We start from the raw sequence: 16164 nt of genomic DNA, 5'->3' as shown, positions 1-16164 counted from the left end.
CAGCATTGCCTGAGTATCCTTATAAGGTGGCGGTTGGCCAACCCCCAAGGGGACTGATCCAAGAAACCAAGCTGGAAGCTGAAAGGCCCTTTATGTCCTAGCCTTGGATGTCACACATGGTCACTTTGCCATTCTGTTTTGGTCACGTAGATGTCCTGACTCAATGCAAGAGGAGACTGTATAAGGGCATGGTATCAGGAGTTAAGGCTGTCTTGACTATCTGGGACAGAGGGCTGTCTTGGAGATTGGCTACTACAGGCATTGTTTCAGTCTTAGGTTCACCTGTATATAACCTAAAATCTGAGTAACAGTGACTTAAGCAAGAAAAGAATTCATTTTCCTACATGTAAAAAAGGTAGGCACTGCAAGAGTGGTGTGGCAGTTTGCCCTCCAGGTCTCCAGTTTCTTTTCTCTTTTTGCTTACTGTTATTAGGACTTTAGTGATTGTCTGATGTGTAATTTTTTTTTTTTTTTTTTTTTTTTTTTGTCATGGGCAGTCTCCAGGAATTGAACTCGGGTCTCCAGCATCGCAGGCAAGAACTCTGCCACTGAGCCACCATTGCCTGCCCTCTGATGTGCAATTTAAGGGAGAAAGATGTGGGATAAGGGAAAAGGGCTAGCTTTCATTTCAGGGTCTCCTTATGATTGCAAGATGGCTGCTGCAGCTCTAGCCATCAAATCTACATTCTGATAGCAGAAATCCACAAGGACATCAGCCCCCTTTTAAAATAGCTTTCATGGAAACCCACTCGTGAACTTACACTTATATCACATTGCCCAGAGTTTAATCACATAATCACCAAATGTGCAAAAGAAACTTGGAAATGTTTTTGAAGCAGGCACATGGCTGCCATATGTTTGTAAGGAAGAAGAGCAGAATGGAAATTGGGTAGGCAATGAGCAGTGCGGTGTCTGCCATGCATGAAGGTAAAAGCTCTGTATTCTTTTGTTTCTTGCTTAGATTGGCCACAGATTACTTAACTGAACTCGTTATCGATAACAAACAAAAGAATCTGCAAATATGAGTTTCTCATCACATTATTATTATTTAAAAAATATTTTTATTAGAGACGTTGTGAGTTTACAGAATCATCATGCATAAAGTACAGGATTCCCATATACCTGCCCACCACCAACCCTTGCATTGGTAAGGAAATTGGTTACAATTGATGATAGCACTTTTGTTTTGTAATTCTAATATTTTAACAATAGTTAAATTTGTTACAATTGATGAAAGATTATTAAATTAGTACTATTAACTATTGTCCATAGTTTATGCAGGAGTATTTTTCCCCATATTCCCCACCTATATTATTATTACTATTTTCATGCATGTCTTTATATTTCATTACTTATCTACCATAAACTGGATAAAGGGAGCATTAGTCACAGGTTTTTAGAATCACATGATCAAAAGATGAAAGATATATAATATATAATCCTTATCAAAGATCAAACTACTGGATTACAGTTTAGCAATTTCAGGTCTTTCCTTATGGCTGCTCGAATACTCTAGAAACTAAAAAGAGATCTCTATATAATGAGTTAGTAGTTATAATCATTTGTTAAATCCTAACGTCTCAGTTACACCTCCTCCCTCTTATTTGATTATTCTCTCAATCTTCAGGAATGTCTGGGCAATGGCAATTTTAATTTCTTTGCGTTGAAAAGGGGTGATTATATTATGTTTTAAGGAAATTGAAAACAGTAAAACCAAAATGTCTGTTTCCCTGGATGAGATGATTTCTCGAGTCCCAAAGTTTGAGAAGCATTTTACCAGGAGAATTTTTGTCCCTTAAATGCCCATAGAAATTCAACAACTATAGATGAAGTCCCCATTTATGAGCAGTTTTCTATTTAAGTATTCTGCCACTGTCTCTTCAAGTGCCTGATGCTGTTCAAAAGTTTGGACTGAGAATACATGCTCATTCTGTTTTTGTGTTTCTAATCAGGCAAGCTAGTCATCATGGCCTTTTTTGCTTGTTTGCATAAAGCCTTATCTCATTGAACCAGAGAAAAGAAATGTTTGATCCCATTTAGGTCTCATTCCCTGCTTATTTAAAAAGCTCAAACATAAATTGAATGTCTAGGAGAGATGAGGGAAGACAAAATTCTGTAACAGTTAGTATGTAAAACAGTTATTTTGAATAAATTGTCAGATTAATCACAAGGGGTATGAAGAGTTTCGATTATTGAACTTTGTTCTCATAAAACAAAATTTTGTAAGAGACACTATGCTTAACTAAAATTTGGTCAACGGAGGTTCCCTCAACTCTACCCAAAATATAGAAAAATCTAAGTTAGTGGAAGGATATTTTCACGCATTTTTCTTAAATTTTTGGTGTCTATATTTGAATATTAACCACTGACAAATGAGCAGGTAGCAAACAATATTAACAGGGAAAACCCAAATAGTTGATCATACTTGGTTGGTTTCTTCGTTGTTTTGGTAGATTGCCTGCTGTGTAATTGTCACTGATGTGTGTGTTGGACTTAAGGGTATGGAGCTTCTCTAAAAAGTCATGTCCCGGGTGTGTGACAGTGGCTCAGTGGTAGAATTCCTACCTGCTGTGCTGGAGATCTGGGTTCGATATCCGGAGTCTGCCCATGCCAAAAAAAAAAAAAAAAAAGCCATGTCCCACCAAGAACACTGCGACGTGCTGTTGCTCTGCCTCCGGAATATGCTGACAGTCCACCTGGCTTGGTGGGTGGAGGCAGGTTCCTATGAACGTTAATTGGAAAATGCATTTCACTGCTGAGTCCCCCAGGACCGTTCTATTGAATGTCGTTTTAGTGTAGGAAATGTGATGATCTCATTTATTTATACAGTTGTCTTTTTTAAAAAAATGGATTATCAGTAGACCTGAGAAACTAATGCAGGAGTGTTTGAGAAGTCCCTTAGGTGTCTTTCAATGAAGGTGATGGTGGAGGGAAGAGTCTGCAGTTTGTACTGAGTCATTTTTGTCTTCTGCTTTCATTTTTACAAAAGAATGTAGTGATTTTAAACCTAAAGTAACGTCTGGTCCTTGGGATGTTGTTCGGAGTGTGGATGCTAGAATTCTACCACTTAGTGGTTGTGTGACCTGGGGGAAGTTTGTTTAGCTTATTTATGCCTCTGTAGCTTCTGCGGCTGTATAAAGATAATAACTGTGCCTACCTCATAGGGTGGGTAATGAGTTAAAGCAGGCCAAGCCCTGTGAATACTGCATTGTGAGGACATATTAAGTACTTGATGAATCTTAGCTATTCTGTTTTTTGTTGTCGTTATGCCTTCACTATTCTTGCAAATGGGAAAAATTGCATTTGACCAACTTTTTTTCTTTTTTTTTTTAGTAAGCTACACTTCAGCAGTTGGTGGGGCATCGAATGAGTGGTTTTATTTAGATTTTTGGCTGATCTAAACAAAATTAATTTCTGGCCTGATGTTTAGTAACTGCTTTGCCAGAAAAGTTGTTAGATATTTTTTTGGAAAAAAAAAAAAGGAAAAGCTATTTGTTTTGAGGGTTTATTGTGAATATGCACTTGGCAGGAGCCAGGTACCCTAAATTTGAGCTTTAATGAGGAACCCCCTCCGAATATTTTGACTATAGAATGGATCAGGCATAGTTTAGGGAACCATTTGGGTTTATTACAGAGGTGAAAATATGAGGCAGGGGCGGGCCGCGGTGGCTCAGCGGGCAAAGTGCTTGCCTGCTATGCCGGAGGACCTCGGTTCGATTCCCGGCCCCAGCCCATGTAACAAAAACGGAGAAACAGAATACAATAAAACAAGAAAATGTTTAAAAATGTTTCCCTTTCTTCCTTCCTTCCTTCCTTCTATCCTTCCTTCCTTCTCTCTGTCTTTACTTTAAAAAAAAAAAAAAAAAAAAAAATGAGGCAGCATAACATTTATAACCATTCAGTCTAGAAAAGATCTGTGAAGACAAGTCATAGGAAACCACTGATTTGAATTCTCAAGAGTTTAAATTTTTAAAAAATAAAAGGTAAATGTCAGGGCTACTGCGGTGATCTTAAAAGATTTTTGTTTGTTTGTTTTTGTGGTTTGCTGGAAATCGGTTTTAAAAATGTTTCCCAGGAGATGCACCAGCTCTGCAGGGTTTGAGCAACAGTGGAAAGCCAAGCTCGTTCCTACTGCAGAGCCGTCACAGTCCCATTCGATACCTAACTTGTGCTTTACCTCTTCTTAGCTAGCTTAATATTCAGTTATATTTAGAGAAAGTGTTGAGAGCCCCAGATCGTAAAGGATTTAGGAAGATTTTGTGAAATTAGCAAAAGCATCTGCTACCGAGTGTTACGTTATTAATTCATTTGTTGAAATTTACTTTGAGAGGCTTAGGAAAGGATCTGCAGCGTTCAGAAAGAAATATTAGAGTCCACATTAAAAGAGCAGAAGAGTGCTGTTTTCCCTGGGTGGTTCTGAAATATGGTACCATTAAATAATAGAAAACTCCTGGTGACTTCATCTGTAGCCCTAATGATTTAATTATGCAATCATGGAGGTTTTGGACTAATAATCTAATAAAGCATTGATGCTAGGATGACACAATGAATTTTTTTCATGTAGTTTTTAGAGATAGCGCATAAAACATGCACTTTTGAAGAGAAATACCCCATCTGTTAATTAATGACAGTAGGCAGCCTAACATATTAGTAACAGCTCCTAATTTCTATAACAGCCTCCTCACAGTCTTGCTCCAGTCCGACCCGTTGTCCACTCTCAGCCAGGATGGTGGTTGTAAAGATCATACATGACCATCGGTTGCCCCTCCTGCTTAAAATCCTTTACGTGGCTTCCCAGAGCCCTCACAGGGAGCCCAGATTTGGGCATTGTATTCTCTCTCTCTCCTGTTTTAATTTCTACTCCCTCCCCAATTTTATTACTCAGACATCCTGGATATTTAGTCATCTCAAGGACTTCACAAGAGCCTGGAACCCGAAACTACCAGTCCTCTCTGTCCATCTCCATAGCTCTCCCCAGTTGTCAGCTTCATTCTTTCTCTGCAGACTGTCTTTCTGTGTTTTGGCATGCTTGGCCACTCTTCACCTTGCCAGTTTTGATCTCTTTTCTGAAAGTGGTCAGAAGAGCTGACGTCTAGTTTCTCAGGCCCTACTGCAAGATCCTGGGAGAGTGAATCTGATAGTTCAAGTAAGCTGGGCTCGTGGGGACCCGCCCTGTGTCTGGGAGATGACCATAGGGTAGTATTGCCTGTAAAAGCAGGGTAGGAGTTTTCAGAATGCTCCCCAGATAAAAACACAGGAAACTCTTTTAGATACTCAACTTTCCATTGCTTTTCCCTCAATCACTATAATCTCATTTCTTCAGACTTTGGTGCCAAGGTCTGTGATTGGTATTTGCATGGCCTATTTATGGTAAGCTAAATGCAACCAAGAATTTACTCTTCCAACCAGATATATCATCTGGATTCATCCATTTATTTGTTTAACGATTGTTTATTCATTATCTAGATTTTTGAAGGTGCTAAAATATAGAGATGTGTGAAATGCAATTATGTGTTGTTTAATAATCTAGTCCATTTTAGGGGGAAACTAATGTTACACAATTACGCTGTGTTTACTCCCTGTCCAGGACTATAATCCTTTTTCATTAATATTTTTCCTCCAGATTTTCATTCCAATATTGTGGCTGACAACCAAACCCTTTTATCATTTGTTTGTACAGATGCCTCTGATTTATTCAGAAGTTTTACTCATTCTAATTATGAGTAGGAGAATAGTTATGCTAGAAAAATAGAAATCTTCTGACAGCAATGTTGCATGATGAGGTTGACATTAATTAAATAACAAGAGATAGGTTTCGTATAAAGCCAGAGGTTTTAAGGCTTATGAACGTGGCCACTTGCCCACATCATTTGCTGAGTTGGAGGCAATTTAGGGTTCAGGACTCCACAAATAAACATTCACACGCAAAGAGAGAAATCAGAAAAATCGTATCCTGTCTCCAAAATGAAGTCACAGCTGCTTAGGATAAAAAAGGATGTGTTCTGGTGGCAAAGTCACCTATTCTACATGTCTAATGTACAGGCAGCACAGTCTAAAAGAAACACAGTTTTGTCTCTTTCTTCTACCAGACCTAAATTGAGCTCTTTGAGGGAACTGGCACTGGTGGGAATGTGTGCTTGATTGAAGGTGTACTGAATTGATGAAGTTCTGTAATGGGACCTGTCTAAGGGGGCACGCTGCTGGAGTATTTCTTGGGATGGTAGTGGATGAAAAGTAGGAGAACCCCCATAGAGAGACCTGTAGGTGAACCTATTTGTTAAATGTTGAAACCACATTCTCCTGTAGTGAGGGAGCACCCTGGAACTTGTTTTCTTAAAGTTGAATACTTTTTCTTTGTTATCATTTGGGAAGCTCTGCCATGATAACCAACATGAAATAAATGAGAAGCAAATGTAACCTGTGAACAAATGCCAGCAGTAGGAATTCTTTGCTTAGCTGGGAGTCCTTGTTTCCTTTATTCCTGGGCTAGTGGTCCCAGGGATGTCAGGGGAGCCTTTCAGAAGAAGATGGTATGCTAATAATTCATAAGAATCCTATGCAAGAGTACAATTTGAATGAATTGTGATATGGAGTGTTGTCTCTGCAGTTGGCCACTTGAAAGTGATTTTAAATCCACTAACTAAAAGTACCAGCATAGATGAGAGATTCTTTCTTTGATTATGAGAATAAACTGTGTGCTAATTATGCCAAAGGTGTTCTCCTAATCTTCAGGATAAATTCTGGTCTGTGCTGTCCTTTTGTATGGAAAAGCATAAGAATTAACATGATAAGATGTGGGACAATTTAAAAAGCAGGTTTTCCATAGCTGAAGAGCTTATTAGTACTGAATGTAGATATCATTTTCCCATTTGAAGGTCAAAATAATATGACCTTTGCATCCAGTCCATTGAAAAGTTGCTTTTTTTGCTTATCCTGAGGACTTTTCTCCTCTTGCATTAGGACAGGGACTTAACATGTCTTTATATAAGTTCTGGCCTGGCCAAATTCACAGACAACTTTTTCCTGCTGCCTTTATTTATCTATCTATCTATTTATTTATTTATTTATTATTATTATTATTATTTTGGGTGCATAGTCTGGGAATTGGACTCGGGTCTCCCACATGAAAGGCAAGCATTCTACCACTGAACCACCTGTGCACCCTTCTACTGCCTTTATTTTGATATTGTGCTCAGGGACCAGATAAGGTTAAGGTTCAGCCTCCTTTGGAGCAGACCAGCCCATGGGGTACTGGACCTCTGTCCTAGGGCTCATTAAAATACAATTTTTACAGGTGTATTGCAAAATGTTTAGACTGTGCATTTTGCTCTAAAAGTCTTAGGCCTGAATCAGGTGTGGATGGGAGGGGAGCTGATGAGATTTATTATGTCACTCTCAGCACAACCTATCTTTGGTAGATGATTTGTTGTTTTTAGTTAGACCATCATGGACTCACAATTTTGTAAAATACAATAAAAATCAATTACCAGGAGATAAAAAACAATGACTTGAAAAATGAATTACTAAATTACTAATTAATAAAGAAAAACTAAGACATGAAAATACCAAGTTCCACATTTTATTATTAGATTTAGTAGATGTAAAATTATTTCAACTTGTCACAAAGGTATCTAAATCCTTTCACTTTCTGTATTTATCTTGTTATGAACCCATAACAACCTGTTTATAGACTGGCATGGGCCCTAGGATTCTACTTTGAGATTCCAAAGTGAACTATTTGTTGCAGTTGAAAAAATTAAATTGTACCTAGAAGTTTCTGTTTTTCAATTACTCCAAATTGCAACTTAATTTAAATTGATTATAGTAATCTTGTTACCCAGTCAAAAAACCCAAACAACAACAACAACAAAAAACACCAGACAAACGAACAAAATGTCATACCTTCCTTTTTCTCTAACAAACCTTCCTTGATCCTATTTAATGGAAGTTTGGGCATTTGCCAAATAGTGGGGTAAGTCTTCTTCAGATTGGTTATTCTATTCTTCTTGCTAAATGATTTGGTTTGGCAGCCATAAGCAACACAGTTTTGCCTAATGGGGCTGGGAGGGAAGCTGGGGTGCTTCTGAGAAAGTTTTCTTTCCTCTGGAAAATATACAATGTAAACCATGGACTATAGTTAGTTGTCAATTATAATATTTTTCTTTCATCAGCTATAACAAATATCGCACACTCATGCAAAGTGTTAATAACAGGAGTATATAGAACTCTGTGTTTTCTGCATGATTTTTCTAAAAACCGACAACTTCTCTAATAAAACAAAGAAAGAAACATATACTCATTTTTCTTGCCTTTGTGAGTTCTGTGAGGACATGATGCCTAGAGCTGCTTCAACCATCTGGCAACCTACCAGTTTAGGATGGCAGAGTAGAAAAATGGAAAGAACTTGGATTTTTAATGAATTATTGAGCAGCTAAATAAACTAATCATGTTACTGTCTTCAGAACTTATTATGTGGGATAAAAAGATTTTCCTATTGTTTAAGCAGTTTGTAGTTGGTGTTTCTTTTGCTCGCAGCAGCATTCCAGGGAGAAGGAACAGCTAGTGCAAAGTGTGCTGGGTAACTACTTGGAGCCTGGTAATCAATGGGTGGTGTGTGGGATGGGGGTGTTGAAGTAGGATGGACACCAGGGTAAGGAATTTGGAATTATTGATATTCCTGTGGATGGCCATTGGATTGTGTGGTTGTTGTTGTTGCTTTTTGCTTGGGCAGGCACTGGGAAACGAACCCGGGTCTCCGACATGGCAGACAAGAACTCTGCCATTGTGCCACCATCGCCTGCCCCATTGGATTGTTTTTTTTTTTTTTTTTTTTTTGCTTCCTAATTTTTTTTTATTTTTTATTTTTATTAATTAAAAAAAGAATTAACAAAACAATTAGAAATCATTCCAATCTACATGTACAATCAGTAATTCTTAATAACATCACATAGTTGCATATTCATCATTTCTTAGTACATTTGCATCGATTTAGAAAAAGAAATAAAAAGACAACAGAATAAGAATTAAAACAATAATAGAAAGAAAAAAAAACAAAAAAAACAAAAACAAAAAACCTATACCTCACATGCAGCTTCATTCAGTGTTTTAACATAATTGCATTACAATTGGGTAGTATTGTGCTGTCCATTTCTGAGTTTTTATATCCAGTCCCGTTGTACAGTCTGTATCCCTTCATCTCCAATTATCCCTTCTGTTTTTTTTTTTTTTTTAATTAACGGAAAAAAAGAAATTAACCCAACATTTAGAGATCATACCATTCTACACATGCAATCATTAATTCTTAACATCATCACATAGATGCATGATCATCATTTCTTAGTACATTTGCATTGGTTTAGAAGAACTAGCAACATAACCGAAAAAGATATAGAATGTTAATATAGAGAAAAAAATAAAAGTAATAATAGTAAAATCAAAACAAAACAAAACAAAACAAAACAAAAACCTATAGCTCAGATGCAGCTTCATTCAGTGTTTTAACATGATTACTTTACAATTAGGTATTATTGTGCTGTCCATTTTTGAGTTTTTGTATCTAGTCCTGTTGCACAGTCTGTATCCCTTCAGCTTCAATTACCCATTGTCTTACCCTGTTTCTAACTCCTGCTGAACTCTGTTTCCATTGGATTGTTTTGAAAGCTCCAATTGAACTTTTAAAAATACTACTTTGGCAATAACATAGAGAAAAGATTTGATGGGAAGCAGGGAAGCTGGCTGGAATGCTCTTTCAGGCGTCCAGCAGGATGATGATGGTGAAATTTGGTTTAGGGTGTCCCCATGTTGATGAAGAGAAGTGGTGGACTGGAGTTGAGTTTTAGACAAAGAGTGGAGACTTTGTGATGGATGGAGATGATTAGAGAAAGAGGAAACAAGCAAAACTTCATGATTTTTGCCTTAGACTCTCAGGGAAGGGAGCCATTTACTGAGATGGGGCAGGAGGAGGCTTCAGATTTTGTGATATTTAAATTTCTCATCCCAATGCCATAACATGACAGTTTTATATACATGCCTGGAGCTGAAGGCAGAGTATGATACTGGAAATTTACATCTGGAATCATTTATGGATAGGCTGGAATTAATGTCCCAGGTTTAGACCACATTATTTAGGATGAGATAGAAACTCAAATTCCTTTATGATTTTGAAACAGTTTTATTGTAATGCCTTAGAATTTTCAGTGGCTCAGAATCTGCAAACACGTTAAGCTGCGGCTTATTCAAGAAGAAAGAAGGAGTATATGTTGAATGCCTTGTGTGTGGCAAGAATTGGGCAAAATTACCTCATGATTTTTTTTCTTTTAATGTGTGAGGAAACTGGCTCAGGTTAAATATGTGGGCCAGATGACTCTTGCAAGTGAGCAGTGAATACAGGATTTGAATCCAGGTCTTTTGGCCTTCATTTTGCTTATCATCTTGGCAGTTGGCAGTTAAATATATATATTTAACTCATATATATATATTTGTTATAGCTGATGAAAGAAAAATATTATAATTGACAACTAACTATAGTCCATGGTTTACATTGTATATTTTCCAGAGGAAAGAAAACTTTCTCAGGAATGGCAGTGTTTTCTTTTCCAGCTTTTTCAAAGTATGTGCATTTTTAAAGTGAGTCTAACACCCTCCATATACACTTTAAAAAAAATGTATCAAAGTAATAATATTTGTTCATGGCAAAGATGGAAATTCCTTAACAATACAGAAGGTTTTAAGGTTTTAAAAAGTTAAATTTGTTTTTGCCTGTTCCTCTTTAAGTATCATTCTTTTTCCACAATTCCCAGAAATTCTCCAAGTCTATACAGCGTCTATTTATATTTATACATTTAAAAACTCAAGTAGAATCATTCTATGGATATTGTTTTGTAACTTTTTTGTTCACTTAATGTATCCTGAACAGTTCTCCTTTCTAGGAAAATTTAGGTCTGTGATATTCTTTATTCTTTTTAAAGAATTTTTATTTTATGTTTAACTCATAAATTTATTTGATCAAGTCTCATGGACATATAGATTATTTCTAGTTTTTTAAATAAAATAATTATAAACAAGGTGGCAGTGAACAGCCCCATGTGTGTGTAAACATATATGTAACATTTGCTTTATTATATTTGTATCTCTACAGTATAAATTCCTGATGTCATGATTATGGGGTCAAAATTCATGTTCATTTTAAGTTTAGATAGATACTGTCAAATTGATTAAAATATTGTCACCCAGTTTACACTCTTACTTTCAGCCCCCACCTCTATCCACAATGGCATTTTTTACTTAAAAATTTTTTTAAAGAAGTTGTGGGTTTCTAGAATAATCACGCATAAAATAAAGGGTTCTCATGCACTTCCCCACCACTAACACTCGCATTGATGAGGAAAATCTGTTACAATTGATGATAGCAATTTTTGTTAATTCTATTTTTTTTAGCTTTTTTGTTTTTGCATGACAGGCTTCTGGAATTGAACCCACGTCTCCAGCATGGCAGCCAAAAATTCTGCCACCGAGCCACCATTGCCCACCCAATTCTATTTTTTATAATAGTAGTTACGTTTGTTACAACTGATGAAAGATTAGTAAAGTAGTGCTATTAGCTATTGTCCATAGTTTACATAGGGATCCCCCCATATTCCCAACCTATTATTGTTTTTCATGCATGTCTTTATTATTTATCTGCTGATACACTGGATAAAAGGGGTGCCAGTCACAAGGTTTTTACAATCATACGACCACAAAATGAAAGCTATCTAGTCATACAATCATTATCAAACATCAAGGTTACGGGATTACAGTTCAACAATTCAGTTACTTCCTTCTGGCTCTTCTAATATGCTAGAAACTAAAAATAAATATCCTTATAATGAGTCAGCAGTCATCAACATTTGTTAAATCCTAACTTCTCAGTTACAACTTCTCCCTCTCATTTACTCTTTCTCTCACTTTTCAGGGATATCTGGACAGTGACCATTGTACCTTCTTCCTGCTGGAAACGGGTGTTGACCTTCTTGGGTAGAGGAATGAACTAGTTGTTGTTCTTGGAGAGACTGGTACCTCTTGCTTTTAGGACTTAACTGGCCTAGTCTCAATCGGGAGGCCTTAAGTTTCTATAAAAGTAAACTTAATAAGTAAAACTTGTATACGGTCTTAAATAGAGCCCAGGGTATTCATTAGGTTTTTCAGGAATACTGTTGGTTGGGGCTTGGCATAGTGTGGTAATTTGCAATATCTGGCTGAAGCCTGCATAAGCATAACCTCCAGAATGACCACTCGACTCTATTTGAAGTCTTTTAGTCACTGAAACTTTATTTTGTTTCATTTCTCTTCCCCCTTTTGGTCAAAAAGATATTGTCAATTGCGTGATGCCATGGCCAGGCTCATCCCTGGGAGTCATATCCCATGTTGCTAGGGAGACTTACACCCCTGGGAGTCCTGTCCCATGTAGGAGGGTAGTGAGTTTATTTGCAGAGTTTGGCTTAGAGAGAGAGGCCACAAATGAGTAACAAAAGAGACATTACAAAAATAAGTTTCAAAACGGCAAGCCTCAAGGTCAAATTGAGACTCCCTAATGCTTGAGAGAATATCAGAAGTTCCCCAGATGGGGAAGTTTAATAGTTCCACATCTTTTCTTCAGTCCCTCAAGTGATTTTGCAAACACTTTTTTATTTTCTGCCCAAAATATGATGGATTGTATCAGGGTATTACAGTAACCTGAACAGAATAACAAGATCATCCCTATTCTAGGTTCCATGTAATTAAGTTTGAAAAAAATAAACATCTCTTCCTTTAGTCTCACAGTGAAGTTGAAGTTTACAATATGGACAATATAATCCTTTATCCTATATCTGATTTATCTTAGTCCTAACCAGATCAGCTTTATTCATACCTAATTGAAGTCTGTTCTCTTTTCAGGTTCTTTAACAGTTGCTATATGAAATACACAATGTTCTTTTTTATAACATAAAAATTTTTGTTTATTGGCAAAATATTATTTCAGTCTGACCTTAAGTTTTTAACCATGAATATAAGGTTAAGCATTTTCTTTTATCTTTTTACTGGTCACCTTCATGAATTGCCTCTTCATATCCTTTCACCTATTTTTGATTGGGTTGTCTTTTCTTATTGATTTACAGGAGCCCTTTAGTCATAGATGTTTAACGCTTCATCTCTTTTGGATGTTTGCAAATATTTTCTTCTAGTCTGCTGCTTGTTTTGAATTTTCTTTATGATTTAAATAAATTTGCATGTAGTTAAATTTATCATCCTTTTCCATTAGTGTTTTTCTAGGGGAGTATAAATTTTGTGACTTCTGTCCTTTGTCTATGTTAGAGGAGATGTGGAATACTTACTCTGGAATAGCTTCTAGGAAGACAGACTTAAGACAGGTTTTGCTTATGTATTTAAAGTTATATACACTACAGTTGCTGGAATATATGTCCTGCATTTCATTGACCTAACCATGTCATGTATGAGTGACGTTCCCAATGTCTTTCCTGTATTTCTGATATCAAGAACTATTTATGTGGCAGTCAGGTTCTCATTGTCTTTGCCACCGACCTCCCACTTTTCCCCTGCACCTGCCTGCCTCATCTTTTGGTTCTTTCTGGCAGGCTCCCTTCACCATCAGCATTTTTGTTTCTGGTTGCTGTTTCTCATCACCATTGTGTTCAATATTTGCTACTCTCTCTGATCCATTCCTAACACTCCCTTGTCCCCTATGACATGCTTTTTCTGTCCATTGTCAATTCTTTTGTCCTTCCCAGGTTTTGCTTGAAACATTTCACCAACAACTTTGCATGTTTCTAAGCCCTGTTCGTCATTCCTGCTGGTTGGTCAGCTCCTTACTGTTCAAGAAGTATGCGAATATTTAAGTGTGTGTACGTCTGTAATGATATCTGAATTCCAGAACATCAAGAAATCCTGTTCTGTTTCTATTGCTGGCCTTTTTGCTGGGACTGACTATTTGGAAAACTTTGTAGCACATCTGCTCTGATTATATATGCAGACTCTGCTTAAATGTTTCATTTTTTTCATCTTGTTTTCTGTTTTTAGATTTTTCTACTATTAAAAAAAATGATTTTAAGATCTGTTGAGCAGTGATTTGGTCTAGCAGCTCCAATCAAAGCACCACAAATAGAATGTGCTGAATGCTCAGTTACTCAGTGATGTTTATGTAGTACTTCATATGTTTTTAAGAGGGGAAGCTTATGATATTATGACAGAGGTTTGGATCAGGACAAATGATTTTTGAAAAGTGGACCTGAGGGGATTCTTCCCATGCATTTTTCTTACCACATGGAGAGCTATTTTTATATTTCTTAGGATGAATGGTTTCTTTACAAAAATACCTGCCATAGAACTATGGTGGCTGCTTTAAATGCCATACAGCTTGATTTGCAATTGCCTGCTGCCAGAAGATAGACAGGCCAGCTCGGGCACAGCAGGGAGGTCTCTGAAACCTTCAGCCCCTGAGAAACCACTGGCCTGAGAGCAACAAAGGCTTTGGGCAGGAAAAAGGGGCACTTTGTTTTCTAAGGGAAAATGTGGCCTCTTTCTCCATTTTTTGTTATTTCTCTCTTGGATGGAAAATCTCAAAGGCATGCTAAATTAGAATCTAGAGTTTGGATGAAATCATCCCTTAAGGTTTCTTGATTTTTTTTTAAATAAAAGGAAATAGGGGTTTTAGTGTAAGAACTGGGAATTCCTGGTGTGTCCAAATTTTTCAGTACACATAAGAGACGTTCCTTTTTAAAAAGCAGTTAAAATAATAGCAGAGGGTAGGTAGCACAATGACTTAGAGAAATGAATCAGGGAATAACCTCAACAAATATTTGTTGTTTGTTTAGTATGTGTAGGGTATTGTGCTAACATCCCATAGCACAATATCTTGCTGTTCAGAGTGGCTTGCTGGGTGGGATGGTGGTGAGGTTAGATAAAATGCCAATTGGTCATTAAGACTCAAAACTAAGAAAGCACTTCTGTCCTATTTAGCAGCTAAGTAGAAGTGTGGGGGGGAACGGACCTGAAATTGTGAGGTATTTGGCAGCCCCCAAGGAGACAAAAGGTTTTGGGGAAGTATTGATAATAATTATTGCACATCAGAATTTCCTATCTTTTAATGCTTACTTTAACTGGGATATTTCATATTTTATCAGTATAGGAATGACCTTGTGCTAATGTCCAAACATGCAACTGAGCAGTAGGCCTCTGCTTCTTTCATTTAAGTGCCCCTGAATTGAGATTCAGTGTGTATAATTGGGAGACTGTTATTGGCTCCCAGTGATTACTTCATAGTAAGATAAGGTGAGCAGTAATGCTGCTTGAAGCTGTGGTTTCCAAACTTGAATGAGTCCTAGAATCACCTGGGAGAGCTTTTAAATGCAGATTCCTAGATCTAGGAGACTATATTTGAAGATAAGCCAGGAGTTGGGACCAATGGCTCCTGTAGGAAAAAGTGGATTTGCTCAGGGGCATTAATCAACTTCTCCTAACAGCCATGTACACTTCCATTTACAAGGATCAGTCCAATAGTAAGTTTCTGTAAGCTCTTTGAAATCAGTATGTAGTATAGTGCACATGTTTTTTGTAGCATGCCCAGTGCTACATGAAATACCTTTATGCTCTGACATGACAATTTTCAGAGAATTAAGAAAAAATACTTTATTGGCCTTAGGGAAGTTTAAACTTTATTGATGTAGCTGAACAAATTGCTTCTTGTTAGTGTCAGTCAAGAAATGGCCAAGAGGATTAGGAGTAAGCAATAACTGAAACTGGCCTTCCAGTTACTAGAACAATTATTAAGCTTTAATTTTTAATGTAATCAATAGAATATTTATAATTTATTAAAAATAATCATAACTGCCATTGGTACATTCTAAATGGGGAGAAAAAAATGTGCACAGACCTAGAACAAGAGCAAAAGAAAATGCGCTGGGGGGTGCAAGTGTAATTCAGTGGTATAATTCTCACCTCCCACACTGGAGACCTATATTCGATTCCTGGTCCATGTACTTCCCCAAAAATAAACAAACAAGCAAAACAAACTAGCGAACAAACAAAAACAAACAAAAATTTAAAAAATGGTGCTGCAATAACAGGATACACACATGGAAAAACAGTGAAATGTGACCCCGCCATACAGCATACAAAAAAACGAAAAAC

The 16164-nt window shown here is 36.9% G+C and overlaps 1 protein-coding gene across 1 annotated transcript in view; it reads left to right on the top strand.

Annotated features, from left to right (window-relative positions):
- The window catches only part of PLCH1 (phospholipase C eta 1), a 277595-nt gene that overhangs the window by 150109 nt on the left and 111322 nt on the right, over window positions 1-16164 (top strand). The window lies entirely within an intron of this gene.

The sequence above is a fragment of the Tamandua tetradactyla genome, chromosome 5 (genome assembly GCF_023851605.1).
Source record: "Tamandua tetradactyla isolate mTamTet1 chromosome 5, mTamTet1.pri, whole genome shotgun sequence".
In the NCBI taxonomy this organism is placed as follows: Eukaryota; Metazoa; Chordata; class Mammalia; order Pilosa; family Myrmecophagidae; genus Tamandua; species Tamandua tetradactyla.
This window is presented reverse-complemented; position numbering and strand designations above follow the sequence as displayed.